The sequence below is a fragment of the Pogona vitticeps genome, chromosome 4 (genome assembly GCF_051106095.1).
Source record: "Pogona vitticeps strain Pit_001003342236 chromosome 4, PviZW2.1, whole genome shotgun sequence".
Classification (NCBI taxonomy): Eukaryota; Metazoa; Chordata; class Lepidosauria; order Squamata; family Agamidae; genus Pogona; species Pogona vitticeps.
This window is the reverse complement of record NC_135786.1, coordinates 114574932-114601342: the sequence shown is the minus strand read 5'-3', so window position 1 is coordinate 114601342 and position 26411 is coordinate 114574932. Positions and strand designations below refer to the sequence as shown.

Genomic DNA, 26411 nt, shown 5'->3' with positions numbered 1-26411 from the left:
AACATCATTGGTAGGAGGACCTGTCCATCAAGCTCCCAAAGCATCCTTCTGCACACCCTCGTTTTTAAAGATCCTGCTGCTTTGAGAAAAACAACTAAGACTCCAGATTTCTGTGCCTTGGTGAGTGGAGAGAAGGGGGGGCAGAAGCCCACCATTTTCTAACCATCTCCCCCTCTTCCCTTCCTTAAAAGATGAGAGAACAATATCCTCTTACTCCCATGTTATAAAGCTCAGGGCTAGAAAACCTGCTGTTTTGTGCCCAGAGGAGCTGTGAGAAAAAGAGGGAACCTCTCATATAGACAGGCAGCTGGACAGAGACAGACATGCACAGGCAAAGGGCCCCTCGTCTATCCAGAAACAGAGGCGCAGGTACCTCTTTAGCTTAAGCAATTAAGTGGTGGTCGGAAATGAAAACTAGAAGACCACTTTATCTTGGGAGAGGATGGAAAGAAGAAGAAAAATTAAACGACCATTTTTTTAAAAAAAATGCTAATATTTTAAATGCTTCCTGCACCCTATTTCCTCTGCAGGAGACGGGAGAGTCTCTCACCCCCGGCACATGCGTGTGGGCAAAACAACTTCATCCTGAACAACGCGAATGGTTTTTGTGGAAAGAAAACCAACCCCCTTCCCCTCCCCTCCGCCCGTCCTTCGCTGCTAGAGGCGAGTGAACAGCATCATAGCAGATTACAAACACAGCAAGTTCATTAAGTCCAAAATCACCATCGAAAGAGACTGACTTCCATACATCTTCCCGCCCTCTTACGCTTGTTTGGAAAAAAAAAGGGGGTCGGTGGGTGGGTGGCTGGGAGAGAAAGAGAGGCGCCACCCGTCCAGTCTAGCACCCCATTGTGAAAGACCTCCCCCCCCCTTGTCGGCAGCCCCCCCCATCGGCTCGAGACCTTGGAAGCATCGCCTTCCCCCCCTCCCCGCGCGCGCGCCCTTCCTGGGGCACCCCACCGCCGCCGCCGCCGCCCCCCCTCCCCGATCCATCCCGGGAGCCCCTTTTACCTCGGCTACAGACGAGAGAAAGATGCGAGAAAGAGGGAAGGAAAGAAAGAAAGAGGCGGGTCGGCAGGCGAAGCAAACCAGAAGGAGGGAGGAAGGGAGGGCGACAAACTCTTCCTTAGGCCCGCGGGTGGCCCACGCTCGGCTCTAGCGGCGCAAGGCGGCCGGCTCCCTCTTTTAACAGCTGCCCGGTGCCAACCCCCGCCGCCGCCCCCCCCCGCACGCTGATTGGCTTCTTACTGACGGGAGCAAGAACAAGAAGGGAGGAAAGGAGGGGGGGGACTGTGGCTCCCAGCCATTGGGCAAGAGGGAGAGGCGGCGGGGGGGGGAGAAAGCGAGCCCGAGCGGCGGAGAGAGAAGAGAAGAGAGGAGGCGGGCCGGGGGGGGGGGAACTGGTGCGCACGAGGGAAGGAGGGAGGAAGCCAGCAAGCAAGCAAGCGAGCCGGAGCCCTTCTCTCCCTCCCTCCCTCCGGGCTTTTTTGGGGCGGCGGGGAGGTAAAATCTAGCCTGGCAGCACGAACAGAATCGAAGCCTCCATTCGCAGTGGGTGGCCTCTGCTGGTGCGGGCACAAAAAAAAGGCCCGTTATGTAGGGTGCGGATCCAGCACTGCTTCTTCTCACTCACACACTCACACTCACACACACACACACACACCGTGGTGCCTCGTGAGGAGCGCAACCACTGCGCAACCCTGGATCGTGTGCGTTTCTCTGGAAGTCATTTGCCCTGAACGCGGGTAGGTGGGTGGGTGACATTTCAGGCACGGGGCCATCTTGTAGCCCCTGGTTATAGGGACTGTGCAGTCCCTCGAACTCCGCGGGGGTGGTCCTTGCCGGGTCAAGAGGCGCCTGGGGGTTGTGATCGATGGGGCGGGGAGGAGGAAGAAAGAAGGCACACACACACACACACACACGCACCGGTCTTTGCCGTCGCCGACCGCCTTCGGGCTCGCCCTGCGGAGGAAAACGACGACGGGCGATGATCAAGAAGAGGAAGAGAGACGGGCGCTGGGCTGAGGAAGCGAGCTCAGAAACACACCGGCTGTAGCGTGACCCCAGCTTTTGCCGACCAGTTAGTTGCTCAGGCGTTTCCCTTGTTGCTTTTCCCCGTGTCATAAATTAACCGTGACTCCTCGGAAGAAAATCCGAATGTAGTTAAAATGTAATTACATGACAGAGGATTATGTTTATGATCGTAGTCCAGTATAAATCCTAGTCTGCCCTGGGTCTGGCTTGCTCAACAGGTGGTTAGCAGAGGATTCCAGACTTAAAAAAAAAACACCTCAAAGTGTGTTGCCTTTTGGGAGGCCTTTCATTCCTATCTGTGGCCTGCATATATCCCTTTGCGTGCTTTGGGGTGGGGTGATTGTTTTTTGTGATTGCATTGGGGGTGTTTTTTTGTTGGTAGTATTTTTTTTGTGTGTGGTCGCTTTTCTTTTGCCTTTGCAAAGAAGAAACAGTGGAGCAAGATAAATGATAAAAGCTGGTTATTTATCGGGATGGATCTGGGTGTTCCTTCCAGCTCCTGGCTCCTCGAATAGAAGAACGTTCCTGGAAAGTTACGACAGGAGCAGCTCTTGGGTGCTTTCTGACGTGTTTACCTCTGAATCTGCCTGTACATAACTTTCTGAGACAGCATGAGAAACCCAGTATCTTGTCAACAGTCGTCAGTCTAATCTCAGAGGCCTTAAACGTGCCTCTCCTGTTGCAAAACTCAAGCCAGTTTCACAGTTTATAGAAGTGCCACCACCTGCAATTTCAGCATGGTAAACATGTTCTGCTGGAGGGAGGGAGCAGGAGGGAGGCAGGCAGGCAGGCAGGCAGCTGTTGGGACTCTTTTCATATTTCACAGATGATGCTGGGAACTGTGGGTGGGTGTAACTGACCATTTTATTTTCCTGTTTGGTTGCATGGGATGCTTTCTATCTTTCATTTATATAAAATATGCAACCATTTATGTTTTCTCACCACATCTACCACCTGCTTTCTGAAAGAAAACATCCATTAAGGGGGAAGAGGGAGAATGTCTTTTGACTGGTAGCTTTAGAGACAATTTGTTGTCATTTGAAAAGAGCAGTATCTTGGTGAGCTGTGTGGGGCGCAGGAATTACTATTATTTTTAGCTATTAATAAAAGCACATGGAAGTTACTGTAACTGTGGTTTTGTAACAGCACACAGCTTCATAATAATGCATGATCTTGAGTAAATTTCTTATATGAATTGCAGCACGACATAAATTTGATCCCATGCCACAGCCCATACAAGAGTTTTACTCTGCTAAAGTTATATGAATAGAGACATTTTACATGCATCGTAAATAGTTATATTTTCAGAATTATATTATTTAATATTTAAAAACTGTCCTAATATTCTTTATGACAGAGGACCCAGGACTTCCTGAATTTGTTGGCTTCAGGAAACATGGTATCTAATAAATATTAAAGTGGCCAAGTGTCTTACCTCACTCAGGAAAGGCCTCTGTTTGAAGGCCTCTGTCTGGTCCAAGTCTGGTATGAAGATAAAGAACTCTAAGAAGGGAGAGCTGAATACCTTCTCCAATAAGAAAGGAGCATTCAGGCTCAAGGCAACCCTGAGACCTTGAAGTTATCATCATCATCACTTAGCATTGAGATAGTGAACTGAGCTCACACTCACATTTCATGTTCATGGTCTTCCATACTATGTACTGTCTATTTCTATTTAGAGCAGGGGTCTCCAAACTTTTCACACGGAGGGCCCCATAATATATTTGCAATATTTTCGACAGCCAAAGGAACGCATGCGTATGTGCATATGCACACACTCGCATGCACACACTCCCACTCACGCATACATGCCCACCTGCACTCGTGCCAGTGCACATACCTGTGCATACGGACCGTCCAGATAAAAAGGGCAGGCGAAGGGAATGATAAACGACTTCTGTGTATTCTCTATCTAGAAAACCCTGGAAAAGGTGGGTGTAAGTTTGAATTGACCTGACAATAAGCAATTATTAATAATAATTTATAAATGTATATCTGTGCAAATAAAATAGTATACATGTTTTTATCCTATGAAGGATGCATATCTTTTTTCCCAAACATAATACTGAATTAAGAGAAAGATTGTTTAGAGAGCCTTTGAGAGGTAGGGCATAGTGGGTGGCAAGTACTACTATATATGGTATAACAGGGAAATGGCTGATGAAATGTACATTCTTGGCAAAAAGATAAGTGAAAGCTTCATAGAAAAAATTATTTCTTCAAAAGCAATCTCCTAATAACCCCATCGTTCTAATTATGTATCTGTGGAGCCTGATATATATGAATTTCTTTGAACAGTCTGAATGCTGAGTAATGACATTCCTTTCAGATACTACACACAGTATGTGATAAATCTCAAGGTACTCTGCAAGAAGAGATGGCGGAAGCAAAGCTGCCCAGTAGTATATTAGCATAATTTGCATGCATGACGGGTGCCATGTGTATCTCCTTGAACTTATTGGAGGCATTGTGGGATGTATGAAATGCAACCATGGGGATCCCTGTGATATTTATTATGTTTAAACAAAAGATAGCTTCAGGTTTTTTTTAAAGAGTTAGACAAATTTATGCAGGCTAGTAGCCCGTAAAATCTAGACAGAACATTTTCCCCCCAAAGGCAATATACATCTGATTGCAATTGTGGCTTGTTATCAGTTTCATGTCCTACTTCTGGATGCTAAACAAAGTGGATTAGTTGAAGTCAGTGCCTCCATGGCTAATTTACTTAAAGGGCTTCTTGTACAAACCCAGAAACTTTGTGATGTCTTTTGCTTAAAATTTTGAGAGCATCTATACCCACTGAAGAGTGTATTATCTTCCTTTTAGATACTCTGTTTACACTGAATGGGATTTCTTCAAGCATGACAACCAGAAGTTGACATGTGGCAAGCTTAAAGCGGGGCTACTGCTGCAGTGGAGATGCATCAGAATTGTGAGAGCTTAACCAAAGGAGCCGCATTCCTTTTTGTATTCAGAAGGGGATTGAACATGAGAAAGGAGGAAACCTCCAAGAGATGTGAGATAGAGACACCAGACTTCAGAGTATGGTGGATGTTACCGGCAACAGCCTTTCTCAACGTGGCACCCTCCAGAGCTGTTTGACTGCTGTGCTGGCCGGGAATGATGAGCACCGTGGCAGGCACCAGGCTGAGGAAGGCTGCCCTAATGCAAATTCTGCTTATTAAGGTTTATTCCATTCACCTTGGTTCCCCCATGCTCACCCTGTCTTTTCCCTCCAACTCTCTTAGCCCTTTGATCAGATGGTGCTACATTGTTTCCTGCCAAGATTTGGGGTCAGTTAAAATACAGTAGCTGGTTATTTCACAGCAAATGCAGACAAACTTGCTTTTATTCAAGCAAGTTCATATCTGGTCACTTGAACAAAATTGCTCAGCTATGGGAGCAATTGGATGAGGTGGGGTGGAGAGGGAAAGAACAATTTAATAATCTGTTCTGCTCCAAATTAATGAGGATGCCCTTGGAGGTGTCTGAAAAAAGAACATTCCTCAGAAGAGAACATGTCTGAGATTACATTTAAGGTCTGTTTTGTTCTGTTCATAGTTCAATCTCTTCCCTCAGTAAAACTGCAACCATGAGGCTGTTGGATGAACAAGGTATTAGTGACATGCACTAATAATTCATCTTGTATTACATGTAAAGGATGTTAATGAGTTAAGTATTTTACAATTGTTAACCTGTTTGATTTCATGACAACTCGATGGGTCCCGTTTCTCTTTTAATGGATGAGAAATTATGACAGTGGTTTTGTTACCATTTAAGTCTACATTGCTCTCATCAGCCTTCTCCCAAGCTTGGTGGCTTCCAGTTTCTAATGAGAATGCTGCTGGCATTTGCCATTCAGTATATGTGGAGCAATGGCAGATTAAGACTCTGGCAACCAGGGTTCAAATCCCTGCTTGGCTATGGAAATTCACTGGGAGAGTGGAACTGGTAAAACCACTCCTGGTAAAACCCCTCACTTACTCTGTCTGCCTTAAAGTTATGGAAAATGTGGCCCTCTAAATGATTTTTGACTGCAGCTCCCACCATCCTTCACCACATACTATAGTGGTGAATGCTGATGGGATTTGTACTCAACATCTTGAAGGTTACATGCCCCCCCACCTCTGATGTACCTTTTATCAACATTGCAGCTTTATGGTAATGTTATCTACATGAATTATAAGAGGGGTAAAATACTGCTTTTACTGCCTGAGCCTATATAAAAGGGCGAGCAGCTCCCTAGGGCCAAGAGCATTTGGGGGCATCCCATGGTGTCTGCAGGTCAACTCCTGGACCAGAGAAATAATAATTTTTACCTCTTAAAACAAAAGCATGCCCCTCCAAACTTCTGGGGAGTGATTTGCCATCTAAATGTAATTGTATCCCCTCAGCGATGGTGTGTGTGTGGTCAGAGAAGGCCTTAAAAAAAAACAAACCAGAAGTGAGCCATACAATCCTTGCTGTTGCCATCACCAAAACCACACCACACAACTTCCCCACCTTTGGCAAAACCTCATTAGAGCTGCTTTTTGCTTCTTGCCCGTTGCCCTCTTAATCCCTTCAGCACTTTCTTCCTTCTGAGCTGCTGCTGAATTTTGGCAACACTTAGGGTGGTGGCAGCAAATTGGGTCTCCAGAGACATCTCCCAACCCCACAGAATTCTATCATCTATTTAGGTTTTAAAGGGGCAGTTTTGGGAATCTAGTTAACCAACAGTGGGCATAGGCTGCTGAGAGAACTACTAAACAGAATGAGGCTGGAGCAGCCACCTGAAAAGGAAGGAGGTATCCTTACTAGTTAATCGAGTGGAAGAGAGAATTTCAACAGGTACAGCCATATCTGCTGTGACTCCCTCTTCTGTACAACTACTAAAGGTAGAGGAACCCTATCTTTCTTTTCATTTTGCCATTCTAGATGGCACTCTTGCAGTTTTGTTAGGTATGCAAGAGAGGGATTTGGATAGTAAGTCTTTTCTGGTCTGTGCGTGACAAATTGTGCCTATTGAAACCCTTAGTTTTGTGGAAAAACTACAGGAACCCTGTCCTCCTTTGCTAATTCAGACTCTCAGCAGTTTCACTGTACGTATTACCAATTATTTGTTGCAAGATTTGCTTTCCCTATGTCCTAGCCAAAGGAAATTCCAGAAGGGATTGGCTTTCATCCCCTACTTGCTTGTTTTGTTCCCTGTTTGTTGCATGTCAGAACAGGGCTGCTTCATAGAAAGCAAGCAAGCAAGCAAGCCAAATGTTTGGAAGGATTGCCTTATTCAGCATTAATCTTGCCTCCTCCTCTTCGCCCTTTCCCTCCTCTGTCCATTCTTAAATGTTGTTTACAAGGCAAGACTGGATGCGGAGGCTCTGCAGCTTGGCCAATGTGAGATCAGTGCCCTCTAGTGAGGGATCGTAGGGAGTTCTGCATTTTCTTTTCCTTGTACCTCTTGCTTGTTTACTTATATTTTGTTCTCTGGCTCCAGTTACACCATAATCACACTTGTACAGAACAGACCCACTGTGCGTCATTCTTTTAGCTACACAAACTACTAACTGCCTTAGAAAATCAGTTAACATAAAGGCCTTAATTTCAGATACATAACATAGCTGTGAAACCTAGTTGATTTTTTTCATATCTGTACACAAAATCAGGAATTCGGCAAGCCAGGGTCTGTTTATAGAGCATTTTGTACTTTACAGTGTATCCCCACAAATGGCTAACTATAACTCCCCATGCTGTGCTGTAAGGCAAGTATTTCCATGACCTAAAAATGTCAGAAATATGCAAGCATTTATGACCTTGAAATTGTTTGAATATGATCAATTAAACCAAAAATACCACAATTTTTCTGAAATTAGCATCCAATTTTTTAAAAAATCTGTACTTATACAAACACATACAAATTAAAAAGTCTATTCTTCATCTCCAGTCCAGAAGTGTTAGCATTGAAGGAATCAGATGAACACTTTGAGAGCAAAATGGTCATACTTGGATTAGTTTTATCAACAGCTGAAATGTATTGAATGATCATGTGCTTCTAGAAGTTATCAAAGTCAAAATTCCTTCTGTGTCTATCACTATGTTCATGTATCTGGAGAAACTCTGTTTGACATCAAGAGGTTATAGGAACAAATTTGAAGAACTCCAATTTATCGGGAGAAAATTCTGGCTCGAAGTCATCTATTTTTGCTTAAAGTACATTTAGAATGGTCCTTATTTTGCAAAGTGTTGAATAACCCAGGATTAGATTGCAGCACTCTTTGCAGTTTATCACTTTTTAAGCCACTTTCCCCTTTGCTCACTTTAAATCACCCTCATTTTTTTCACAATTTTCAGTGCAAGGTGAGTTTAGATTAGGCATCCCTTCAGTCTCAATAGACTATGGTAACAATAGACTATGGAAGGCCAATTCGAAAGTGACAATCCCTTCCACACTGAAGACAAATATAGTCTGTCCCCTGTCCAGCTCCCTAGTTTTGCTGGTTTCAGGACTGCCTCTTTGCCTCAGCCTGCTGGACAAGGGTCTCTTCAAAATTGGAGAGGCAATGATGCACCTCCTGCCTCCAGGCTGAACGCTTGGATATCAAGGTTTCCCATCTGTTGAGGTCCATTCCTAAGGCCTTCAGCTCCCGCTTGCACAAATGGCTATGATATTGTTGGATGGAGATAAAGCTTTTGATAATCTGAATTGGAATTTTATTCTACACCAATTGGAAGTGCTACAAGTTGGAGAAAGATTTTTGAAATTAATTAAAGCAATCTATACCCAGCAAAAGGCAAAAGTTAGAATCAATGGAGAGCTGACGAAAGAAATACAAATACAGAAAGGAACAAGACAGGGATGTCCACGCTCTCTATTACTATTCTTACTCTAGAAATATTAAATGAGCAAATTAGAGATAAAAAGGAAATAAAAACACTGAAAGTAAGAGGTCATACTTTTGAGCTCCAAGCTTTTGCAGATGATCTAGTTATTATATTGGAGGACCCAATGGACTCAATTGAAGACCTGATGGAGATGCTGATGAATTTTGGTGATATGGCAGGAATGAAAAGAATCTAAAAAAAAAAAAAAAACCCCAAATGCTTGTTAAAATATGGGAGATCAAGAATGACAGAAATTAATAGAAAGGACTAACTTTCAAGAAGAGAAGAGAGCCAGATGCTTGGGAATCCAAATCACAAAGAAAACAAGTACATTATTCAAACTCAATTATATGTTGATTAAAGAGATACAGATTAGCTTGGAGAGATGGGATAAATTACAGCTATTGTTGATGGGAAGAATAGCAACCATCAAAATGAATGTTCCACCTGAAATGTTACTTTTATTTCAGACAATTCCCATAATATTAAAACAGTCATTTTTTCAAGAACTTAACACGATAATCATGAGATTTGTGCGGCAGGGTAAAAAACCAAGAATTAAAATCAAAACAATGCAAGATGCCAAACAAAGAGCAGGTTTTGGTCTCCCAGATTGGGTTTTGTATTATAGAGCTTGTGTATTAGAATGGATAAAGGAATGGATAACCTTAGAAAATGATAGACTACTCAAGTTAGAAGGACATGATTTACAGTTAGGTTGGCATGCTTTTCTATGGTATAAAAAAGATAAAAAGCAGAAAAGTTTCAGCTCGCATATGATAAGAAGAGCCCTGCTAGGGACTTGGAAAAAGATCATCAAGAAGATTTACCAAAAAACACCAGTCTGGGTATCACCCACAGAGGCCTTTACACAACCTCATGACAGAAACGAAATTTTTAAGATATCAAGATCTATTAAAAATGATTGTGAGTTAAGGTCCAAAAAAGAGTTAGAAACACAAAACATATCTCTAGACTGGTGGAATCAGGTATAAGTGGAATCTAGGTATAGAAAAGATAAAATAGAGGGCTTTTACACAGAACAAATGATATTCGATGAACTTCTGCTGGGATCAAATGATAAAGTAATTAAGAAAATGTGTGATTATTTGCTTGAAATTAAAATGCAAGATGAGATGATTAAAGAATGTATGTTTAAATGGGCACAAAATGGTTGCAAATATGGAAAAATAACATAAAGCTCACAAAATCGGTAAATTTCAAGGAGAACATATATAAGATGTTTTATAGGTGGCATATGACTCCGAAAAAAAAATGTCAAAGATTTATACAGAGGTGTCAAATGTTTGGAAGTGTGAAGTACAAGACGGAAGCTTTTACCACATTGGTAGACTTGTAAAGTAGCAAATCAGTATTGGATAGCAGTACATACTCTACAAAAAAATACTGCTTTGTAATGTTCCACTAACCCCAGAATTGTTTTTACTGAGCATTATACCTGATAATATAGATAAGACAAAGAACTACCTAGTTATATATATAGTGACTGCAGCCAGAATTCTTTATGCTAAAAATTGGAAGAAATCAGAGATAACGAAACAAGAGGAACTCATTGAGAAGATATGGGAAGCAGCAGAAATGGATATTCTATCAGAAGTGTTGAAAGACTGTCCAATACAAAAGGCAACTGAATGATGGGATTTATTATATTAATGGCTTTAATTCTATGAATAACATAGAATTAAACTAAGGTGTAAGTTGAAACCTGAAGGGCAATCAAATTGTAGAAAGGCGAAAAGTCGACTTGATATTGCAACATGAACAGATTGGATGACAGTACATTTTGTATTCTCCTTCCCCCTCTTTCCCCCCCATATCCTCCTCTACCTCATGTACCCCTTACCTTATCCCTAGTTATTAAACATAAAAAATAAAAAAAATCCGCTTGCAGATATCCTTGTATTGCAGCTGTGGTCTCCCTCTGGGGCACTTTCCCTGCACTAATTCCCCATACAGGAGATCTTTTGGAATCTGACCGTCAGTCATTCTCATAACATGCCCAACCCAAGGTGGACATTGCTGCTTCAGCAATGTATACATGCTAAAAATTCCAGCTCATTCTAGGACAACTCTATTTGGAAATTTGTCCTGCCAGGTGATACCAAAAATGCATTGGAAACACATATGGAACGTGTTCAGCTTCCTCTCCTGCTGTGCACATAGGGTCTAGGACTCACTGCAGTACAGGCGTGTACTCAGGACACAGGCTCTATAGACCTGGATCTTGGTATAAGCCGTCAGCTTATTAAGCTATACTGTGTTTGTGAGTCTAAAGAACTTGGTAGCCGCTTTGCCAATGCGTTTATCCAGCTCAATATCTATGGAGAGTGTCAGAGATCATTGAGCCAAGGTACACGAAATCATGAACAATCTCCAATTCTTGTGTGGAGATGGTAATAGAGGGAGGTGAGTCCATGCCCTGGCCCATGACTTGTGTTTTCTTCAGGCTGATTGTTAATCCAAAGTCTTGGCAGGCCTTGCTAAAATGATTCATGAGTTGTTGGAGTTCTTCAGCAGAATGGGCAACAACAGCTGCATCATAGGCGAAGAGGAAGTCCTGCATGCATTTCAGCTGGACTTTGGTCTTCGCTCCCAATCTATTTATTTATTTATTTATTTATTTTTATTTGTACCCCGCCTATCTGGACCAATGGAGAGATTAAAGAGCTTTCCATCTGATCTAGTCCAGAAATAGACACCTTCTGTTGCAGTTCCAAAGGCGTGTTTCAGCATGACAGCAAAAAAGATCCCAAACAGGGTCGAAGCAAGAACACAGCCTTGTTTCATTCCACTTCTGATGTTGAGTCACCAAAAACAACACTGCCCTTCATTTCCTCATGAAAGGCCTGATTATGTTAATGAATCGAGATGGACATCCAGTCTTGGAAAGTATTTTAAAAAGGCCATCCCTGCTAACCAAATCAAAGGCCTTTGTAAGATCTATGAAGGCCACAAAGAGTGGCTATCGTTTTTCCCTACATTTCTCCTGCAACTGTCTGAGGGAAACTACCATGTCAGTGGTGGATCTATTAGCTCAAAATCCACACTGTGATTCTGGATAGACTCTGTCTGCAAGCAGCTGGAGTCTCTTCAGTACAACACGGGCAAGCAGCTTCCCTACAACACTAAGAAGAGAGATGCCACGGTAGTTATTGAAATCGCCCCGTCTCCTTTGTTCTTCTACAATGTGACAATGTTTGCATCCTTCATATCCTGTGGTACTCCACCTTTCCTCCAGCAAAGACAAAAGATTTCCTACAGTTCAGTGGTGATGATCTCTTTACAGCAGTTCAGCAGGGATGTTATCCTTCCCAGGTGCCTTGCTGGAGGCGAGGGAATCTAAGGCTGCTTTTATTTCTGCTAAAATTGGTTTGTTGTCCAACTCTTCCAGGACAGGCAGGCACTCAATGTTATTTAGTCCCTCTTTGGTTACTACATTCTCTCTGGAATATAGCTCAGAGTAGTGCTGCACCCAGTGCTCCATCTGCTGTCCTTGGTCCTGCATGATCACGCCTGTAGCAGACTTCAAGGGAGCAATTTTCTTCTGTATTAGACCTAAAGCCTGCTTCATACTGTCATACATTCCCTTGATGTTACCTGTGTCCACTGCTATCTGTATCTGAGAGTGGAGCTGAAGCCAATAATCATTGGAACATCTCCTGGCAGCCGGTTGGACTTTGTTATGAGCAACTCGAAGAGCCTGCAAGTTGTACTCACTAGTACAGGCTTTGTATGCTGCTAAGAGCTCTCCTGTTATCCTCTATGGCTGGCATCAACTCCTCCAAATGGACTTTGAACCAGTCTGCCGTCTTTTTGGTCTTCTTGCCAAATGTGGACAAGGCGCTGTTATAAACAGCGTTCTTTAAATGTTCCCATCGTTCAGCTGCATTTGCATCAGCTGGGCCTGGAAGGGTTTCCTGAAGGGCTTGGGCAAATTCCTCCACTTTTCTTTGATCATGAATCTTGCTGATGTCAATACATAGTCTTCCTTTTTCGTGTGATACAATCCCTTTGCTTGCAGTTTTACTCTACTACACACCAGGGAGTGATCAGTATCACAATCAGCACTCTGATAACTGCATGTGATCATAATACTCGGAAGGCTACAGCATCTAGGGAGGATCAAATTGAGCTGATGCCAATGCTTCGATCTTGGATGTCTCTGAGAAACTCTATGTTGAAGCTTTATATTAAAGAACCTGTTGCTGACACAAAGATCATAATAACAGCAAAACTCCAGCAGGTATTGGTCATTTTCATTTATCTTCTGAATGGCAAAACGGCCTAGACAAGTTGGCCAAGAATTTTGATCAGCACCAACTGTAGCATTAAAGTCTCCAAGAATGAACAGCAGCTCTCTTGCTGGGATTTTTTTGATAGTAGCTGCCAGATCGTCATAGAATTTCTCTTTCACTTCTGTTGTAGACTACAGTGTTGGTGCATATGCAGTAATGAGGGTGACCAGTCCCACTGATGAGTGGAGCTGCAGAGACAGGATTCTTTCACTCCCAACAGTAGGTGGAACAATGGATCTCAGCAGAGTATCCCTAGTCTCTTCAATGGTTTTCCCAGAAGAATGAGATTATTTTTTCTTTGATAGATTCCATGTCTGGCAATCTCATCTCTTGCAGGGCAACAATATCCATCTGCAACCTACTTAGTTCCATGTCAATGACAGCTGTCTTGCGCATATCATCTATTTCCTGCAAGCCGTCAGAAAAGCCAAGAGTCAATGTCCAAACATTCCAGGTGCCCAGCTTTAGGACAAACGTTTTCTTATGATTTTTGCATGGTGCAGGGTCATCGATCTGCTTGTGGGCGTTCACGTTAAACCCCACGGACCCCGTGAGGTTAACAGACCGTGGCGAGGTAGCACCTTACTGGCTGGGGACTGCTCAGCTTAAGGCAGGCAGTAACTACCTAATGAGGTGCAATTACCTCTCCCACGGTCAGAAGTAGCCCCTGGTATCATGCTCTACACCAATTGAGCAAAGACTTATAACCGGTAACTGCTACTTCCCGTATTATTTTAATGCTGTATGCGAAGCTGGAGTGTCCTCTCCAGAGAACGAAGCTTGGGTAAAATAATATGGAAGATTGGCTGTTACCCGAGCAGCAAATCCTCCCTCTCCACATCACTGAAATAGTCCAATGGAAAGGCAAGAGCCAATAGAACTGGTTCCAGCGACATTGCAGGAGTTGCCAGAGCGATGCGAACTGCCTCCGGGACTCTGGCTCTGGATTTTGCCTCAAGGTTAACTCCTGAAGCCTTTTCCATCAGTGCATATAGCCACAAGGCAGTGGAGTTTTGAAATTTTCCTTCTCCTAGATAGGCTGCCTTCCAAGGCTGATGAGTCCCACCTACCTGGCCTGCTCCCTAAAGTACAGAGATTAGAAACACAGGCCTCCAGCTGCTGGACCTCGTCTTTCAAGAGGACTACCAACTTGCACTAAGAGCATTACTACCCAGGCGCCTCATTTGGCAAGAAAACAAACATACCACGGGTGTTACAAGTGCAACAGATCCTGCACTCTCCATCTCAACTGATTGGTCAGTGAATTAAAAAGAGAGGAAGTCTGATCCTACCCCTAAAACTTTCCTGCTCCCCCAGGTGTATGCACTGCTGTTTGTCTTTCCTATTTGCCAGGTTAGAGTCTAAAAATAGAATTAGAGAATGGCGTGTACTTCTGCTAACATTCTGTTAAAGCTAAAACCCCGCCTCCTCAGACCATGTGGTCAGGGAGAACAAAGGTCAGAGCAAACACACCCTTGCAAGCCTGAAAATCCACAAGCCTAGAAAAAAAATACCTCACCAAATAAAATGGCCTCCGAAACACAGCCCACCTTCTGCCTCTGGTTCCTCAGCAGGAAAAGGGCTTAGAGCTTCTGCTAGCACTCATTTAAAGCTAACCCCCCACCCCCCAGACCATGCAGTCAGGGAGAACAAAGATCAGAGCAAACGCACCCTTGCAAGCCTGAAAATCCACAAGCCTAGAAAAAAAAGGTGGGTAACTGTTCTTGATAACTGACATTAGATTTTATATATGCCAATCTTCCGGCGAAGATTTCAGAAAAGGAATCTTGCACAATTTTGATGGAGGAAGATTCACAGCAGTCAAATTATTTAATTGCAAGGAATCATTATTTGTGGAATAATACATATCTGCATCCAACCAAGCCCCCCTAACTTGTCATGACAGGTTGGGGAGGGAGAGCCAAAGTAGAAGCCATTTCTTTGAACTTTTGTACTCAATATGGAGTTTTAATTAACATCTTTTCCCCCACTTGAAATTATCTATATCAGGATAGTTGCTTTGAATCTCTTTGGCCACTCTGTGTAGACCCTGTGCAAGCCATGTGATATGGGCCAACACCTTAACTTCATACAATGTACAAAACAAAATAGCATAATCACTACTGAAAATCTGCTCCCCAAACTCTTGAACAAAATGCTGTAATTTTACACTCGCTGAAATCAACTTTTAGGCATGTTGAAATCAGGAGAGCTGTTGATTACCAAAATGTAACATTCATTACAAAATTAAGCGGAAATGTGACATACTTTAAAAATGTCAAAATATGACTTTACAGGCAAAATAAAAATGACATAGTTCTCACCAGATTACTCATATACATATTTTAACTTACTTATAAATTCAAATATAGGGTGCAGGAAAAAATAAGACATGTCATAGTAACCCTCACTATTCATCACTATACTGTATATGCACATCCTATTCATCCTACTTTTCTTCCTTGTGATGAGAAAGAGATTATTGAGTTATTTATTATATTTTTAAAAATCTCCTTTTCTTGAAGCTCCTCAGGGCAGCATTCATGGAGGGCCAGAACTGGACAGTGAGATGGCTGTTTCATGCAGCAGATTTATGGCATTATGAAACATCAGCACAATGTTGATTTATTTAATATGTAATTAATGACTAAAATCCTGTTGTATGAGTTATGCCTGTGGAAGGATGAAGGGATTAAAGACTCCCTTCTTCTGTCCCATGGTTTGTATGATTAGTGACTAATCAGTTTAATTGCTACAGGGCAGAAGTCTCTAATTACTGAAAAGTGTCCTCTACTGGTAAAATCATTACCCTTCCTGAGTGTAAGTTACCCAGTAGGATTTGGGCCATTGTATTTGTAGTTCTGGGAAGTGAGCGAGGTGGTTGTGAAATTGTGAGCTTCCAAAATGTGACTAACCTAGGGTACTACAGTATGCTTGTTTATTATGGAGAAGGATGAATGGTTGCTGTGCCCAAGATGCCAAAGTGTTTGCTCTGACCTGTTTTGTGGTTCTCTGCCACATTTCATCTGCACAAGAATTCTGTGAGGGAAATTAAACTGAAAAACAGAGACAGGCACTCAGCATGTTTCATGACCAAACAGTATTTTGAATCAGAGTTTTTAAAGCCAGGTTCACAGAGGTTTGGCCTGGACTAAGAGCTGAACTGACTGCTCTCATAAATTCCTGTTGAGAACTTCATTAGATGTTAGGTCACACATTACCTACTAGAGAGGCCCTGACTAAAGATATGTGTTGCAATGAGCCATGTGACACTCTCACCTCCACCAACTAATTCGGGCTGGACAGCCACTTTATAAAATCAACAGAATTTAAAATGTTTCCCAGCCTCCTTTAAAAAAACCCTTCTCTGAATATAGAAAGAATATTACGGAAAAAAATAGCTTTTCTCTGCACTTCGGTGCACAAGGATTTTTTTTTATGTTGGAGACCATTCAGCCAGATAACTGGTGGGGAAAGTCCACAAAAAGTTTTACTATTTGGTTCCTCCAGTAACACACACACCCCTTCAGTGTACCTTTTCGGACGTCTTTTGCAGAGGCTGGGAGAATGGAGAATCCCCTTTTAGTGATTTAAACAGGTGCAGCCTGCATTGACCTTGTGGGTCTATGCTGGTAGACATTGAGCCTCTGGATTTCGGGTATCCCAGCTGATGAAATCGTCACACAAAAGCAGAGGCTTGCATGCTCAATTTACTTTTTATAATGAATAAATATTGAAAGATCCACAAAGGTCCTGAGATAGCTTTGAAGAAGCTGCCAGGTCAGGGGTAGATGTTCGCTGGTTTCAAACTGGCTTTTGAATGTAGCAAGGGTCAGTAGTTTATCTGTATTGCATTAGAAGGCTGTTCACTCTTTTTTCTTTTTTCTAAAAAGGAGCTCCATCTGGCTGACATTGATAGGCTTGGCTGTCATGTGCGTCAGCAGCACATTTAGGGCAGTGTAGAGCCAGTTTCCTCAGAAAATGGGTTGGAGGAAAACAGCTGAAGTAGCAGACATTGCACCCAAGCATCAGTTACCTGGGAGTAGCTCCTAATAAATTCAATAAACCTGAGCTGGAAGTAACTTTCAGGCAGATAAGAACTTTCCAACCTGTGTTTACCTTATCCTATAAATGCAGAAAGAAGAGGACACATTTGCAGGGAGGAATTGGTAGGTGTAGCGGTTCCTTAATTCAACCTCCCCCACCCATTTTCCACCTCAAGATTTTTCTTTGGGAGAAACTGGGATTTCACAGTTAGAGTTCATTTAGCAAAAATGGAGAAAAGAATGGGGGAGAGGATAAAACAATGACAAACCTTGAGGAGATACAGTAATTGAAAAAAAGACAGAAGTTAGAAGCAATAAAAAACTGAAAGAGGGACTGTAAGTGAAATATATAAACTGCTAGTATAGGCAGAATATGAACCATGTGTGTTAAAAGACTTGTGGCAGGAAGAAAGAATGAAACTTAGTAGACAATCACTCTGCTAGAACCATGGACTTCTGTGCTTGTAACCTTCCTGTATTTTCTAACCACACACAAAAAACCCACCTTTTTTACTATAGAAAATACATTAGGATGAAAGAAGCAACATAAATATGTTTTGAATGGTAGCACCCTTGTCTGGAATTGCCCTAGAAACAAAACCTGTTAAGTGTGTCCCCTGAATTTAATTCAGGAAATAAATGCATCCCAAGCACCCAGAAATCTTGGGCACATTGATCTAAAGGTGTTTTTTTCTGAACTGAAGAAACAAAGTTGTAAGAATCCACGTGTGTACCACTGAAGTACAAATGAAGTAGGGGACAGATGTTCTGCTGTTTTGTCAATCACTGGCTGGTGCAATAACTGAGTTCAGGTCCAACATGACCAGCACTCCTGGCATGAACAGGCAGCACTAGTAGATAGTGGGATCTTGGCCAAGCACCACAAGGTCAATTCACCCAATCCTCCCCCCTGCTCCGATTGGTCCATAGGACTGTGGGCAGAGGGTGGAAGGCAGGGCTGTGGGGAATATGATGCAGTAAGTTAAATAAAGTCACAGGTGTGGCAAATCATGGCCAAAGATGGTATCATTACCGTATTTTCCCTTGTACGTCTAGACAACATGTTTCTTCTTCTCATATACTGTTCTGGGCTGGGGGGGGGGTGCAACCTGGGAGACTACACAAGCTGGATTTTGACCCTCCATGAGCTGAATTAGTTCCAGATGCCAGAGGTGCCCTCGCAAGAGTTATCTTCTAAATATTCTCAGCCATCTAAATCCAGAGACTAACTATATGGCCTGTCTCTTGTTCAACTCTGGTCTGCAGAAAGGATGAGGTGATGCTTTTCATGGCATTGAAATTGATATTATCTGCTAAAGTTTGCAATCCCGGATCTAGCTTCACGATTTCTCTCTTGCTCCAGACCTTTGGAGCAAGAGAGTCTTGGGGGAATGTCAGGACAAACTGAGAATCCTTTTACCCATTCTCCATAAGAAAAAGAAATACAAAATCCATGCACTTGTATGGAACAAGAATATTGCATATAAAATAAACATGTATTTATTTGCCAGGAGATAAACAACTTTGCTTTGTTTTTTGTCTTGAATAGCAGCTTAATCAGCAGAGTGAGCAAGTGAAAATTTCAAGATATAGAAAGAAATCTTTTGAAGCTTGCCAAGTCAAACTTTTATTAAGGGTAAAAGAGCAGGGAGTCTTGGAAAAGCCAGCAACCCTACCTTGTAATTGGGGAAAGAATCTAATGGACTATATACCTATTCCCTTGTACATTGCAACAACTGAATCTGGAACAAAAATGGAGAAACATCCTTACTCTCACTAATTTTCATTCAGTGACCTCTTGTCTGTGCCTTTTCTCTTGGAATTTCCTAGAAATGTCTCGCTTAACCAGTTGTCCATTGGACCATTTTAGCAACGTGGAGAGGGGGGATCTGCTGCTTGGGTAACAGCCTATCCTCCATATTACTTTATCCAGGCTTCATACTCTGGAGAGGACACTCCTCAATACAGAGCATGTTACCATGGTCTCTCGAGACTGAAGGATGCCTATGCTATCTGAAGATCTGGAACCCTGAACAGCTAGCTTTTCAAATGACGTTCAGGTTACCACTAACTGAGAGACCAGCTCCGTACATGGGAGTTTATCCCACTCTGTTGCCCCCTGCGGGAACAGTTGGGATCACTCTAACAAATGGACTACAGGACGTTCTTGTACAAGTGTTCCAACCTGTCCCTAATGGAGCTTACTTACTTTACCTTTATTGGCATAAAAAGCGCATACAGACATACAAAGGGTACAAAGTACAACTTGTGGGGACAGCCCCTAAAACAATAAAACTTAGGATTGGATTCTCGTTCTGTATTAGTTTGGATTATGTCTAGCAAAAATTTGCCGAGGATAGTCAAAAAGTGCTCGTCAGACCGCTGTAAAATAAAACTAAAATATGCTTCGTCAGTAAGCCAGGGCTTTCGTTGTGGAAAGGAGGCGAGGAATTTGTCCCTCGCGGTCAGATGAAGTGGGCAATGAAATAAGATGTGGGGTAACGTCTCTACAACATTCATCATGCAGGGGCATAATCTGTTATTGAAGGGGATATTATTAAATCGGCCTGTTAGCACCGCCGAGGGAATTGAATTACAGCGGGCTAACGAAATTGCCCTTCTGATTTCGGGATTATGCAGTATGGAGATGTAGGCCGGTGGGCTGCCTACTACCAGGGGAAGTTTCCAGAACAGAGGTGAGCAAGATCTGTTTGCGGCACTTAATAAGTTTTGCGAATCAATGTCGGCCAGTCTTTGATTGACGGTTTTTAAGGCGGCCTGGAACGTGAGAGAACCCAAGGACTCCGGATCTAGACCAATCTGTTCAATCTTCCTTAGCCAGCCATCAGCAGGAGGGCAACTATCTTTTTTTAGATGATAGAGTAGGGTTGTTTGGGAGGGGTCAAAGTATATTCTTAGCCAATATTTGCAAGTTCTGTGCCAAGCAACGTCCTTTACTGGGAGTTGTCCCGTTTCGAGGCATAACGCCTCATACGGCACGCAGTTTGGCATAGCCATGATTCTTCTCAAGAAAACTGATTGAAAATTTTCTAATGATTTGTGATAGGCGTTGATCCAAATAGGGATGCCGTACAAAGCTTGAGAAATGGATTTGGCATTGAATATTTTGAGGGCTGCCGGGATTAGGCGGCCCCCTTTGTTATAGAAGAATCTGGAGATAGCCGTTGAAGATGTTTTGGCAGTTGCATGTGCCATATTACGGTGGCCCACCCAGGAACAGTCAGCTGAGAATAGTAATCCCAGATATTTGAAGGTCCTCACCTGTTCAATTGAGTGACGATTAAAGGTCCATTTGTATATTTTGCGGGACTTGGAGAAAACTAGAATTTTTGATTTCAGATAATTTAAATGAAGTTTGTTAATGGATAAATAGTCCAGACATTTGTTTATTAATCTTTTAAGGCCCAGCCGAGAGCGCGAGATAAGTACAGCGTCATCGGCATATAAAAGGACTGGGATCTTGCGATCTCCAAGAGTTGGAAAATGACCATCGACGGTTAACAGTTCTGGAGCCAGATCATTTAGGAACAGGTTGAATAAAGTCGGGGCCAATGGGCAACCTTGCTTGACTCCCTTATTTGTAGGGATCGCTTCTGTAAGGAGGCCGTCCCAAGAGCATCTTATCCTGCAGGAGGTGTTAGAATACAGTTGCCTGATGGGGTTAATCAGATTGGAAGGGATTCCGGTTTTCTCCAGCTTGACCCAGAGTAGCTGCCTGTCAATGCTGTCAAAGGCCGCTTTTAAGTCTAAGAAAGCTACAAATAATTTTGAATTAGCTTTTATGGAGTACTTGTAAGCGAGATGAGACAGGACTGCACAGTGGTCCAAGGTGGAGTGGCCTGGTCTAAACCCAATCTGTTCAATACCTAGGATGTTATTCTCAGTGATCCAAGTGTTAAGATGGGCCAAAAGATAGTTGGCGTACAGCTTGCCTGCTATTGAAAGAAGGCTGATTGGCCTGTAATTCTCAGGGAGACAGGGGTCCCCTTTTTTGAATATAGGGGCAACAATGGCCTGCTTCCAGGACTCCGGGAGGGACCCGCTGGCAATAGCCGTTGAGAAGAGACCTGCCAGGATAGGAGCCCAGACATCGGGGTTGGATTTCATCCATTCTCCCATTATCATATCGGGACCGGGCGCCTTGCCAGGCTTGAGTGAGGCAATTAGGGTTTTGATTTCTGAAGTTAATACCGGCGGCCAGTTTGGGGTGGCAGATGGTTCAGACACCACGTCTAACGGAGGGACGGTGTTGTCGAAAAAGAGGTTTGAGAAGTGCCGCATCCAGACAGAAGCCGGGACTGCTTTGGGGTCGTGGCCATTTGCTTTGAAAAAGCCGTTCACCGTCGCCCAAAAAGAGCGAGGATTAAAGTGAATCGTAGCCTGATAAAGTTTTTCCCATAACGCTATCTCATAATTGTTCTTCTTGATTTTAACTAACCTGTTCAGGTGGAGATTTAAAGAGAAGTATTCTTTAAGTGCTTGCTGAGAATTTAGCTGCCTGAACTTTTTGAAACAGTTTCTGGCCGCCCTTTTGTATTGTTGACATTCATAGTCAAACCAAGACGGGCTACCCTGGCGTGAGGCTGAGCATGAGGTCTTTGCAGGTAGCGCTAAGTTAGAGGTGATAAGTTCTATTAGTTGGTTATACAGATTTACCACTTCCGATGGAGAGTTGGCCGAAAGCATGGCGGAGCTGAGTGCCAAAAAGTTGGGCTTCGCTAACAGAAGGGCCAGTTTAGACTGGGTTAGCTTGTCCCACCGAATTTTAGGGGAGCAGGACTGGGCCTTGACAACCTCAGCCGTTGGGCCCTTGCTCGTAGGGATGCCTCTCAGACTAAGTTGGAGAGGAAGATGGTCGCTCAGTTTAAAAGCATCTACAGCGAAGTCAGATACTCTAGCAAGCAGCGGTGGGGACACTAGGATATAATCGATTACGCTGCAGCCTGCCTCGGATATAAAAGTAAATTCCTTAGCCTGCTCAAATGAAACAAGTCCGTTTAGCCAAAGAAAATTTTGTTGGATGCTAAAGTTGGCAAGGGAAATGCCTGCGGAGTTATGTTTTTTATCTTTAGAGGTTCTGGGCCAGCTATAGTAGGATGGCAGCTCAGGCAATAGCCCTCCATTCGGAGTCATTTGGAAGATCTCAAGGCCGTCGCCAACCCTGGCATTAAAGTCAGCGCCTATGATAAAGTTGGCCTGGGGGTGTTTGATAGACAAATCAGCTACGGTCTGTTCGAGATGCTCCCACATCTGGGAAACAATATGCTTATGAGAATTAGGAGGAAAGTAAATATTCATGATCAACGTTGGGGAGTTTTTATCTAATATGCGGACCACCAGGGAGCTGCTGTTTTTTTGAGAAGACAATACTAGCTCAGTTTTCATAGAACTTTTGGTCAGGATCGCAAGGCCAGCAATCATACGGCCATGCTTTTCCCTACGAAAGGCTGGCAAAGTAAAGCTTTGATAACCGGGAAGGGTTATTGCCTTGTCTGTCCAAGTCTCTTGGAGACAAAGGATGTCATGTTGCCTTAAATAATTGAGAAATTCCGCATTATGCTGTTTCTTGGACCAGCCCGTGACGTTCCAGGACAAAAGTTTCAGGATACCCTTGACAGGGGGGGCATCAACTGGGGACGGCGACCGACAGCCTAGTCAAGGTTGGGACGCAGAGGACACAGGGACTATTGAATTAAGGTCAGGCGGGACCATGGATGGAATGTTTATTGAAGGTTCATTCCCGGTATCATGTAATTGCTTCATAGGCGTCGACTTCTTGGGACACAAAACCGAAGGAGTGGGGTTGTCTTGGAGGCCAAAGGTGGGAAGGGCTTTGGCCTGGGACACCAATTCATCACAGGCAGCACCTTTCTTTTCTGAGGCAGAGGAAAGTGGGGTTGATCGAGAGGATGGATTGTTCTTGATGGTCGCCTCCACATTGTCCAGCGAACTAACAACTTGGAGAGAATGGGACGCCTGTCCGATGGGAAGGGGCTGGTGGATGGAGGTTGACCTTGGATGGTGTGCTGAGGTGGGTTTAATATCCCGGCACTCCTGGCCCGGCGGCTCTTCAGCAGGTGGTTCTGACAGATGTAAAGAATTGGACTTCATCTTAAAACGTAGGTGCCCACTCACCTGCTTGAAGACTCTCTGGACCCCGATGTAATAGGCAGACAGATCATTTTTCTTTCTGAAAATTCTGTTGCATAGGTCCTGAGTTTTCATTGTAAGAAAGAGCCGCTTATATCCTCTGACTGTTGGTAGGTAGTAAAAACACTCTAAATCCAGTACGTCTATGTTAAGACCCAGTAGTAGAGATAATGTTTCAGCAATTCTGGGCTTGTTGGACCATTGTCGGGCTTCACTGCCCGGGAGCGTCAGGAGCACATCTCGGGGGGACCAAATCAGCTGAGTTTTTTTGTTGTTGGCTTCATTAACGTCCTCCTTCGAAACAGCCGGCGATCTGGCATTTAGAGGTTCAAGGAGGCTGGCAGTGTTGGCTTGGAAGCATAGGTTAGCAGCCGAGTGAGTGCCCTAATGGAGCTAAGTCTGCCCTAGATTGGTCTAGGGTTGGAGCCTGTCATTTATTTGGAAGATTAGGACTGATCTCAACTTTTTTCCTCTCTGATTGCTTAGATCACTTCAGTGAGGGGTTGGGGCGGTCTTCCTACATTTCATTGGTGACGTGTAGTGTGTGTGGGTGCTATGATTACCATGTTTCGCTGAAAATAAGACAGGGTCTCATATTAATTTTTGCTCCAGGAAAAACATTAGGACTTATTTTCAGGTGATGTTTTATTTTTTTTTTCATGTACAACAATCTACATTTATTCAAATACAGTCATGTCATCTTCCTGGAGAGCTCCACCTGGAGCTCAGTATAAATTGGATCCTGGAGCTCAGTATAGGCAGTAATATATATACATTAAACATTATATATAATATATACCCAAAACATTATACATATATTACTGCCTATACTGAGCTCCATATATATAAAGACAGAAATGTATTTCAGAAATGAAGAGGACTCAAGGGTCACTTTGCATTCTTCAACAATGGAACAATGCAGTACTATGCCACTTGCCAAAAATATTTTTTCTGAAAATAGAAATACAGGGCTGAAACATGGCACTCTGTATCCCACCCCCTTTCTCTGGATAAAAATCCAGCATTAATGACCACCTACAGGCAAACAGAAGCAGGTCGTTTCCCAACCAGCTGACAGGTGTAGAACAACAGAAGGCAGGAGTCAGGGAGCAAAAAGAGGAGAGGTGCATTGTGACCCAGCCAAGATTCCTTCTTAAGGTGCATGTGTGCCGCCTCCTCCCTCTGGGCAGCTTTCTTCCTCCTCCATGTAGCAACCATTTTCAGCCCCTTTGGTTCCATTCAGGGGGGAACCCTGTGCAAGAGAGGGCGGAGTCATGCACACACACAAGGGTGAAGTTGCAAAAGAGAGAGACAGAGCCTAGCCCAGTGGATCTGAAAATTAGAGGGTACATTGGACCCAACAGTCCAAAATGGAGCACTCTAACACCAACATTAAAGGTAAAGGTAAAAGTTCCCCTTGAAATTTTTTAGTCCAGTCGTGTCCGACTCTAGGGGGCGGCGCTCATCCCGCTTTTCAAGCCGTAGAGCCAGCGTTTGTCCATAGACAGTTTCCGTGGTCACGTGGCCAGTGCGACTAGACATGGAATGCCATTACCTTCCCACCGAGGTAGTACCTATTTATCTACTTGCATTTACATGCTTTCAAACTGCTAGGTTGGCGAGGAGCTGGGACAAAGCGACGGGAGCTCACTCCATCGCGTGGATTTGATCTTACGACTGCTGGTCTTCTGACCCTGCAGCACAGGCTTCTGCGGTTTAGCCCACAGCACCACCATGTCCCAACACCAACATATGGTTAACTAGATCACAACTACAGGGATTGTGTGTAATTTCCATTTCAACAGAGGGGGGTGATCTAATCAAGCACCACCATTCCAAACTGTTCTAAAGTGACCCAAACTAGATCACTCCCTGTTGCTAATGTAGCCATTCCTTGAGGTATCTTTTCCCTTATATAACACAAATAACAGAGCCCATCCAGTGTGCTGCAAACAGCCTCTGGTTCTATACATGGTAATTCATATCTTCTCAGTCTCATGACGGGAACCGATTGGAGTATTTGCAATATATTATTCCTCAAAACCTCTATTGGATCCTGGAGCTCAGTATAAATCATGGCTGATGATAGAGTCATAGATGTGTTGTGCTTGTGATTGGACAACGTGTGCATAGCTTATTGCTGCATCAGAGGGAACTGCTTTGGGTAGTGAGTGGTCAATAAATGTAAAATCAGATAGTACTGCTAAATTGTTTACTGGTCTTGTTCCTCTGTTTTTAACAGTGGTGTCAGATAACAGTTTTAGCAAGTTTTCATGGCATGGAAAAAAGAGTTGGAAAAGTGTATGTTTTTATGTACATGCTGGGTCTGGTAAAAGAAGGAAAGGGAATTTAAAAGTGAAAAACAGGAAGGCTCAGACTGAGTACAAAGAGAAAGAAGATCAAAAGAGCTTTACTTCTGGAAATGAACAAGTGTTAAGAGAACCCTGATTTTATTCCAATGAAGAAAAATATTAAGCTACAATGCGAAACATCCCCTTATGAAGTCCTGGGATCAAAGGCCACAGCAGCCTTATGAAAAGTCTTTCCAGAAGATATCGTATCACCTCATGGCAAAATTGAATCAGAGATCCTGTGTTGCCTCAGATGGTTACGTCCGAGTCCTGGAGGTTTTGAGGTTTCACAGGCTGCAGCCAACACATCCAGGAATATATCAGAAAGTAGTTGCACCAATTTGTTCCTAAGCGATCTGGCATTAAGATAAGTGCCTGAAGAAGCGTAGTGGCTTGGTGGAGAAGCCTGGTAAATGTTCCGTAATATGTATTATTGCATATAATGAGAGCATTTTACTGTTTGTATTTGAACAATAAACAATGCCTAATAAGGTATCGATATTCTATGATATACCCTCACAGCTAGAATGGTTGTGTGAAAGGATTCTGGAGGCCACAAGGGCTAAACGTACTTCTACACCAGATATGGCTGTGGAGCTCTTAGATGCCATAGGATACTGACTGGTCCAAGA

General features: G+C 43.3%; 1 protein-coding gene and 1 long non-coding RNA gene across 2 annotated transcripts in view; one reads left to right on the top strand and one right to left on the bottom strand.

Annotated features, from left to right (window-relative positions):
- GLUL (glutamate-ammonia ligase) overlaps nucleotides 1–26411 on the bottom strand; it is a 54866-nt gene that overhangs the window by 16521 nt on the left and 11934 nt on the right. The gene's annotated exons all lie outside the window — the stretch shown is intronic.
- LOC140706745 (uncharacterized) lies at nucleotides 1405–10796 on the top strand. Its single transcript, XR_012086590.2, has 2 exons — nucleotides 1405–3965; nucleotides 4861–10796. It is a non-coding gene; the product is annotated as an uncharacterized LOC140706745 (long non-coding RNA).